Consider the following 8,647-nt stretch of genomic DNA (forward strand, 5'->3'; position numbering starts at 1 on the left):
TACTGAGCTCAACCCCGTAGGTAGTCAATTGGATCGAGCCGGCGAGGGCTTGGTCGTGAATATTGACGTGCCACGGGGACTGTACTGGGGGAATCTTGTAGTAATGAGACTCTTGGTTCCGGTATACTCGAGTATTACCAAAAGCTACTGATTGGAGTGCGGGCCCGGTTGGGGTATGTTTGGTGGAAGGAATGGGAGTGAAGTGGGTTCTACGGTTGGTACTCATAAACGTTGACGGAGAGTCAATGAGATTGGATCAAGAATATAAGCGTGGAAATGGGCTCTTGAGAGCCATCCGTATCCTTTTACTGATTTGTTTTATTCCTTAATTGTGTACTTGAAATGAAAGGTTATGCTTAAGTGATCTTTGTTGCTTATGTGGTAGTAACTCACTGAGCTTTAGCTCACTCCGTTCCATTTGTTTTCCTTATAGGAAAATGACTATTTTGAGAAAGGTTGTGCTAGTTGGTTGTCAAGTTGAGCTCATGTAAATGACTTTTGAATAGCTCCTTGAGGGTGAAAACCCTAAGTGTTTTGTTTCAACCAATGGTTGGTTGTAATTGGCTAATTGCACATGTATGAACTTATGGGATATTTTGGTATCCCGCTTTGGCTTGTAAATGTTGAATTTCACTGTATTTATGTTTGGTTGATGTTTGGATGGATTTCGGATCAATTCGGCTTTCAAACGGCAAAAGGAAATTTTTCGACTGAAGGGCACTGGATTGAATCCGGCCAGGAATCCGGCCGGAAACTGGCCGGATTGTCGGCCGGATTGCTTGGGAAAAATTTTGAATCCGGAAGTTAGCCACTTGACAGTATCCGGCCAAGAATCCGGCCGCTAATCCGGCCAGATTCCGGCCGGATTCCACTGTTCTAGGCACATTCTTCGTTTTCATTTTTTTTAAAATTTTGTTATTTGGTTACATGTGGCTTGTTTGAGCGCGCTTTTACTTTCCCGAAATGTTTGAGATCGCGTGTATCTGCTCGTTAGTCCTGGCGAGAGCTGGGCAGGCAGTCCGCTAACCCCTTTGGTTCGCCTTAGGGGAAGGTGGGGCTGTTACAGGTGGTATCAGAGCCACTTCGCGTGGTCTCTGCGTGGAGTGAGACTGGGCCAAGTGGTGTTGTGGTCCTAATTTCATGAATATGTCTAAGTGCTCGTTTGAGCATAAGTTATGAACCGGGCATGTGATAAGTGTACGAATCGTTAGCATGGGACTCGAGGAAGCTAGGTATGTATGTCGGGTAGGAATCTTTAATAATGATGGTTTACTCTTGGGACCGGTCGGCTCGAGTTGTGAATTATCTTAGATGGGATTCTTGCGTCCGGATACGAAAGATATGAGGGCCTAGGTTAGAAAGGATTTGGTGAACTAGTAAGGCCATTCATTGGGGAAATCGTCTATGTTTGTTTCTGACTTGCTTGTACTTGACTCGACTGATTGTATATATGTGTGTGGCTTGATCTTGCTTGGCTTGTATATATACGTTTGTGATCCTGTTTGGACTGTATAAATATGTGTTATTGTGAGTGCTTTGAGTGTTACTTTTGAGTGTTACTTACATGCATTGTGCTCATTATTGCCTAGACCAAGTAAAACTCATGGAAGGTACACGGAGTGGTCCGGGACGTGGGCGCGGAACTAGACAACCCACACCGCTTAGGGGTACGGGGGAAACCTCGACTGGACCTGATTTTGAACCACGAGCCGACCCTAATGTGCAAATAGCTGCTGCTATGCAGCAAATGACAAACTTGCTTGCACAAGTAGTGCAGCAACAAGCCCAGAACCCAAACCCTAACCCTGGAAACCCCGGAAACCCTGGCCATCATGTCGAGAGCGACGATAGAGCTCTCGAACGCTTTCAAAAGTTCGCTCCGCCAAAGTTTGTTGGGGGACCCGACCCAGACGTTGCCGAAAGATGGCTTGAAAAGATGGTTGATATATTTGCAGCCTTACACTACTCTGACGAACTGCAGGTGACGTTTGCCGTGTTCCAGCTTGAAGGGGCGGCCCGTTCCTGGTGGAACGTGATCCGACAGAAGTGGGAACGAGAACAGACACCTAGGACTTGGGTGAACTTCATCAGAGAGTTCAATGCGAAGTTTTTCCCTCCTCTAGTTCAGGAGAGGAAGGAGGACGAGTTCATTCGACTCCGCCAAGGAGCTCAAACTGTGGTAGAATATGAGAGCCAATTCACCCGCCTATCCAAATTTGCGCCCGAACTCATCATGACCGAGCAACGAAGAATACGGCGATTTGTCTAGGGCCTGAACATAGAAATCCAGAAGGACCTTGCGGCAGCCCAAATTAACGCCTTCAGCGAAGCAGTGGAGAAGGCACAACGAGTAGAGAATGCTAGGCTCCAAGTGAAAAACTTCCAGGCGAAAAAGTGGGGATTTCCTGGAAGTAGTTCGGGGCAGGGGGATGAAAGTACCCCTCCCAAGTTTGGGCGGGGAACGGGAGGAGTAAGGATGCCGGGAGTGTCACAAGAAAGCTCGTCAAGAGGAGGCTCGGCTTCTACAGCACGCGGACCCTGCGGGTATTGCGGAAAATTAAACCACTCGGAGGACAAATGCTGGAAGAAAGGAGGAAAATGCTTGCTCTGTGGGAGTGCCGAACATCAAATTGCTAACTGTCCAGCTCGCCTGCGCGAGCGGCAAGGGACTCTGCCACCAACTACGACCAACCCTGCCCAGTCGAAGGGGGACAAGGATGGATCGAAAGTGTCCTCTCGGGTGTACTCTTTAGAACAACATCAAGTTTTTGACCCATTAGAGGACGTGGAAGGTAAGAATTTACTGAACCTGGCCCGTGAAGGGGGTACAGATTTGGTAACTAAGTAAAATGCTCAATGTAATCCCGGAGTAGCCTATGATAAGGAATTTCGAGGACGAAATTCTTTTAAGGGGGAGAGAGTGTGAGAACCCGTAATTTCCCTCATAATTTTCCTAGGTTTTCCCCTTTAATAGCATGTTTTCTGCATTTTCTGGCCTAGGAATATTTTCTTGGTGGATGTTATGAGTAATTATAGTTTTTAGATGATTTTTCTAGCATTGGGTAGTTTTTTAAAAAAATTACGGATCGATTATGGACGTGGGCCCCACTAGTGCAAAAAGTTAGGAAAAATTCGGCCAATAAGGTTAAGTTTCGGATACTGTGTAAAATTTATCGGGTGTTAAGAGATAAGTAGAGGAGTGTGAGGTGATTGATGTGAGAGGTGACCAAAGGATTGAATTGCATTTAATGAGATGCCATGTGTCATTAGATGGTTGGTGGTGTTTTATGATTTTTATTCTTTTGTTTTGACCTTTTGACCAAGTGGTTAAATATCTAAAAATTACCTCAAAAATTCATTATTTTCACTCCTTGGTGGCCGAATTCCTCAAGCTCAAGAAGGAAGAGAATTGCTTCAAATTTCAAGCTTCCATATAGCTCAATCTTCCAAACCACTTGCCTAACCTAGTTTCTATTCCATAAAAGCCTTCCATTAGGTGCTAGTGAGTTGCTTAGTAGAGTTTTTGGAAGAGCTAAGGTGGTCTGCAACTCCTCTTCTCTTGTTTACTTGGTAAGTGATGATTGAACATCCTCTTATATCTAATGATGCTTATTTTGTGCCTAATGGTGGCTTGAGTGACGGAATGTGTGATTTATTTCTTGATTTGAAGTGATTTGGTGAAGTTTTTATATTTTTGAGGAATTTTCTGGTTTAATATGAATGGGATGTTGTGGCTATTTTTGATGATTGGCAATGGCTTATAAAGACTCTAGCAGGTGTGAATTAGTGATAAAGGCAACCAATTTTGGGTTTGGAGTGAAATGAGAAAAGTTAGGGTTCTTCAACCCCCTTTTCTGTCGGGTTTTGTATCTCAGGCTTAGAGGCCGAATTGGCTTTTGCTCAAAACATGAAAGTTGTAGGTATTGATGTGGTTGAGGTGGCTGTAAAATTTCAGGACATTTGGAGTAGTGTAGAGTGAGATATGTCGATTTTACTGTTGCTGTTCTGGGTGATCAGAATGTGCGATCTGCGATTGTAATCGTCTGTTTTGACTGGAATTGGTTTGGATTTTGATGTTGGTGTCTTCTGATGAAATGTATCTTGATGTCTTAGCTATCATACACCTTTGGAATCAATGCATTTGGACCTGTGTAGACTGAGTTGGATGAATTACAGTTTTGTGTGATTTGGGAACCTGTAATTACGGTTCTGGCTTGGTTTTCTGCATTTTTGACCTAGTTGTGCTAGGATTTGGACTGAGTGGCCTTCTACATTGTTGTAACCCTGTCTTTTAGCTTCGAGACGGTGGGTCTTACACCCTCATCCGATGAGCGTAGCGCATTTTGTGCCATTACCGCATTTGGAAACCAAAACTGTTTTTGTTGTTGGGTCAAATGAGTTAAATTTCCTGATTTTCTGGTTTGCTATAATGCTTGTATATGTTTGCAAAACCCTATTGGGGTTGTGATTGGCATTGTTTTGTGACTCGTTATCGAGTCTCATTGCATTTGTTTACGTGTTCTAGGGCGTGACGGTGGTTCACGACATTCTCCTGACGGAAGTGCATGAAATAGCACTGAATTGATTAGTGAGTATACTACTCACTTAAATGTTACAATGTGGCTTTGGTATATGTGAATTTGATGCCTTGACGGCTAATATGGCTATTGAAAATGATTGAAACTGATTTGGTGTCGTTTGGACGAATGTCCAACGGCCTTACTGTATTACTGAGCTCAACCCCGTAGGTAGTCAATTGGATCGAGCCGGCGAGGGCTTGGTCGTGAATATTGACGTGCCACGGGGACTGTACTGGGGGAATCTTGTAGTAATGAGACTCTTGGTTCCGGTATACTCGAGTATTACCAAAAGCTACTGATTGGAGTGCGGGCCCGGTTGGGGTATGTTTGGTGGAAGGAATGGGAGTGAAGTGGGTTCTACGGTTGGTACTCATAAACGTTGACGGAGAGTCAATGAGATTGGATCAAGAATATAAGCGTGGAAATGGGCTCTTGAGAGCCATCCGTATCCTTTTACTGATTTGTTTTATTCCTTAATTGTGTACTTGAAATGAAAGGTTATGCTTAAGTGATCTTTGTTGCTTATGTGGTAGTAACTCACTGAGCTTTAGCTCACTCCGTTCCATTTGTTTTCCTTATAGGAAAATGACTATTTTGAGAAAGGTTGTGCTAGTTGGTTGTCAAGTTGAGCTCATGTAAATGACTTTTGAATAGCTCCTTGAGGGTGAAAACCCTAAGTGTTTTGTTTCAACCAATGGTTGGTTGTAATTGGCTAATTGCACATGTATGAACTTATGGGATATTTTGGTATCCCGCTTTGGCTTGTAAATGTTGAATTTCACTGTATTTATGTTTGGTTGATGTTTGGATGGATTTCGGATCAATTCGGCTTTCAAACGGCGAAAGGAAATTTTTCGACTGAAGGGCACTGGATTGAATCCGGCCGGAAACTGGCCGGATTGTCGGCCGGATTGCTTGGGAAAATTTTTGAATCCGGAAGTTAGCCACTGGACAGTATCCGGCCAAGAATCCGGCCGCTAATCCGGCCAGATTCCGGCCGGATTCCACTGTTCTAGGCACATTCTTCGTTTTCGTTTTTTTTAAAATTTTGTTATTTGGTTACCTGTGGCTTGTTTGAGCGCGCTTTTACTTTCTCGAAACGTTTGAGATCGCGTGTATCTGCTCGTTAGTCCTGGCGAGAGCTGGGCAGGCAGTCCGCTAACCCCTTTGGTTCGCCTTAGGGGAAGGTGGGGCTGTTACAGATTAAATTATTTATATTTGATGATCATTAAAAAAGAATGTTTCAGAAGCATTCAGAGGAACAATGTCAGAAACGATAGCTACCGCTAAGGAGTTCTTTCAGAACATTAAAAAAAGATTAGTCAAGAATGAAAAGGCTGAAATTAGTACGCTCTTGACATGTCTAGTTCCAATGAAATATAGTGGTAAAGATAATATCAGAAAGTACATCATGGAGATGTTTCATCTGACACTGTGTAGAGGAAGAGAAAATGTTGAAAGAAGATCAAACAAAAAGTGTTCATTTGATTTCAACCACTAATAATAAAAGTAAGGGACTGATAGGCTGCAATTTTATCATTCATTTTATAATTAATTTTCCCTATTACCTTATCAAATGTGGATTAATTGTCAGATTCTACTCACCTCTGAAAATTTGTATTTATTACAGGGAGTAGAACAAAAATACCAGAACAAGTGCAAATTTGACAGTTATCAGGAAAAAAGTTTTAGTAGCAATCAACACGGTGGAAAACAATTCAACTCTGCTTCCTTATGCCAGGGGCAAATACGGCATCCAGGGGCACTTTTAGAAAAGGAGGAACTTTTCTTCTTTTGGCAATTCCCGAAGAGAGAGGAGATCAAGCAAGCCTAGGAGTCTTCCTTTTCCTCTGGAGCGCCGAAAAGAAGAAGTAGGGAATTAGATAAGGATATATAGGAGACAACTGTGACTACTTTTAGTTTTTCCTTTTTGACATTTCCTTTTCGTCTTTTGAGAAGCTTTTCCTTCGTATGTCAGGACAAGCAGGAACCAATTAGTCATTCTCTGTAGTCTTGCTATTCTGTCGTTAATTCCAACGAATTGCAGCATCTGAATTGAAAACAATGGCCGCATATGTTCCATCAACTTTGTGTGGGTTTTCCTCATCAGGGATGAACTAAATCCCTTTTTCCAGTCAAGGAACAACGGAGGCTTTGGTTCATCTAAAAATTGTGAGATCGAATTAATTTTATTTATTTCTCTTATTTATTGGCATTTGCATATTCTTTGATTGCAGTACTTATGGTTATTTAGTTAATTGATTATCCTGGATCCAGATGTCGAATTAATTTGGTAACCTATTGTCAATTAGAGCATTAAATTCGTAATTGTTTAATTACTCTGAAATAGTGACAACTGGCATGATTGGGTTTGTGTCAGGGGAATACGCAGGTTAATCTAAAATAACTCTGATAGTGCGTTATTTGGTTAGAATAGGGCTCATCTAATACATAAGGCAATTGGAGAATTAAATTTTACGGGTGTACCTAGGATTATTTCTCAATTAGAGCAGTGATTAACGGACGTACCTTAATCACCGACACAGTAAGGAAGGGTTAACTGTCATAACTTGTTTGGCAGTTATAACCTATTTATTAGTAAATAATTGGAATTGCCTTTGCATTGATGATCAATTAGGTGAACCATTGTTGAAGTTATTTCTTGACTAAACCTTTAGTTATTATTAATCTAATTTTAGTAAATTGTCATTTAGTTTTTAGTTAGCTATTTATTCTTAGTTGAACTGATTTAATTGTTATCTTTTATACAAAAACACCTCCCGTGTTACTTTGGATTTCAAAAAAGACAAATATCTCCAATTCCTGAGGAGACGACCTTACTCGCCCTTTCTACAAATCAATAATTTCTTTGTGAATAAGCGGTCCCATTCTGGTATATCGGATTAAGCAAACTCTTCGAGAATAGGGTGAATCAAGTAACCCATTGCATACCTAGAATCCCTACTCCAGTACTTAGAATCGAGTTTTGATTACTTTAACTATTAATTAGATTTATTTTTATTATTGCACAGGCATCGACAACTTGTCAATTTGTGGCGCCGTTGCCGGGGATTGGCGTTAGTTATTTGTTTCTTTTTTTTTAATTCATTCTTGTTTTAATTTTCTGGTATTTTTCTAGTGTATACCTCGTTCTTCTCGTACAGGCGAACTAATTTTCGACCCCGAACTAGAGAAGACTGCGCGGAGAACACGGAAAGAGACCAGACAGCTCAGGGAGGAACAATCTAGTACTGCATATCAGAAACTTGATTCGGGAGTTGAAGCGACACGTTCACTTGGTGATACTTCAAGTAACTCGAACTGAAAAGAAGTTACCATGACTAATGCACGAACATTGAGAGAGTTGGCTGCTCTTGATTTAAATCAGCAACCATTATACATTACTTTTCCAAGTTTGAATGATAATACCCCATTTGAGTTAAAATCTGGTCTAATTCATCTTTTGCCATCTTTCCATGGTTTATCAGGTGAGGAGCTTTATAAGCACTTGCAAGAGTTTGATGTCATTTGCAACAACATGAAACTCCCGAGAATTACAGAAGAACAAATAAAAATGAGGGCAATCCCTTTCTCTCTGAAGGACTCTGCGAAAGATTGACTGTACTACCTACCCCCAGGTAGTATGACCACGTGGGATCAGTTGAAGAAAAAATTCTTAAACAAATACTTTCCGGCGTCTCGAGCCGCAAGCCTAAGGAAGGAGATATGCGGGGTATCAAACAGCATCCAGGAGAGTCGCTCTATGATTATTGGGAGCGATTCAAGAAATTATGCATCAAGTGCCCTCAACACCAAATAAGCGAGCAACTGCTCATCCAATACTTTTACGAGGGGCTGTTTTTCAGAGACCGGAGTATAATTGATGCTGCAAGTGGAGGGGCGTTAGTGAACAAGACTTCTCGAGAAGCATGGGAGTTAATTGAAGGAATGGCCGATAATTTGCAGCAGTTTGGTACGAGGGAGGATGTCCCGACATGCATAGTGAATGAAGTAGAAATATTCTCTATCCAACAGCAATTGACGGAGTTAACATCTTTTGTTAGAAA

At 41.7% G+C, this 8,647-nt stretch overlaps 1 non-coding gene across 1 annotated transcript; it reads right to left on the reverse strand.

Moving 5' to 3' along the window:
* Nucleotides 1-8,289: 8,289 nt before the first annotated feature.
* On the reverse strand, nt 8,290-8,398 carry LOC113694367 (small nucleolar RNA R71). Its single transcript, XR_003449324.1, has one exon. It is a non-coding gene; the product is annotated as a small nucleolar RNA R71 (small nucleolar RNA).
* Nucleotides 8,399-8,647: the final 249 nt, after the last annotated feature.

The sequence above is a fragment of the Coffea arabica genome, chromosome 2e, assembly GCF_036785885.1.
Source record: "Coffea arabica cultivar ET-39 chromosome 2e, Coffea Arabica ET-39 HiFi, whole genome shotgun sequence".
NCBI lineage: Eukaryota > Viridiplantae > Streptophyta > Magnoliopsida > Gentianales > Rubiaceae > Coffea > Coffea arabica.